The sequence below is a fragment of the Octopus bimaculoides genome, chromosome 23, assembly GCF_001194135.2.
Source record: "Octopus bimaculoides isolate UCB-OBI-ISO-001 chromosome 23, ASM119413v2, whole genome shotgun sequence".
Taxonomy (NCBI): domain Eukaryota; kingdom Metazoa; phylum Mollusca; class Cephalopoda; order Octopoda; family Octopodidae; genus Octopus; species Octopus bimaculoides.
This window is the reverse complement of record NC_069003.1, coordinates 29,792,012-29,792,709: the sequence shown is the minus strand read 5'-3', so window position 1 is coordinate 29,792,709 and position 698 is coordinate 29,792,012. Positions and strand designations below refer to the sequence as shown.

The 698-nt window shown below is 38.1% G+C and overlaps 1 protein-coding gene across 4 annotated transcripts in view; it reads left to right on the top strand.

Annotated features, from left to right (window-relative positions):
- LOC106869930 (protein EFR3 homolog A) overlaps nt 1-698 on the top strand; it is a 77,992-nt gene that overhangs the window by 34,409 nt on the left and 42,885 nt on the right. The gene's annotated exons all lie outside the window — the stretch shown is intronic.

Here is a 698-nt window from a genome sequence, read left to right as displayed (position 1 = left end):
ATATACACACACATGCACGCTCATACATACATTGTATATACATAAATATATATATCATCATCATTTAACATCCATTTTCCATGCTGGAATAAGCCGGACGGTTTTAAGGCGGTGGGCTTGTTTGTCCCCTCTATGTTTAGCCCCTTGTGGGCAACAAAGGAATGAGAAGCTGGTCAGCTGAATGGCAGCTCAGGCATGGTTTCTATGGCTGCATGCCTTCACAATGCCACACACACACACATACACATACATACACACACACACACACATTTATAGGTGCCACTTTAGCATACAGCCTACCTGGCCATTTACACTTTAGTAAGGAAAGGTCATCTCGCAGTGTCGACTATAGATGCTGCAGTAGACCACACACTGAAATAGTTCCATCACCATCATGATGATAATAATGGTGATATATACTCTTCATTATCAAAGCTGCAAAGACATCACAAAAATACTGCTACTCAGAGTTTTACATTTCCGTTCATTGGACATTTTCGATTCTGAATCTTAACTGTCTGATGTACGGGAATGTGAAGCTCTGAGGAGCAGTTTTTTTGTGATGTTTTAGCAGCTTTAATAATAAAGCATATTACTCTACCTCTGGTATTCGAGTACTATTTCTTCCCACCTTGTTTCACATTTATGTGCTTACTCTGGTACATACATATATATATATATATATATATATATATATA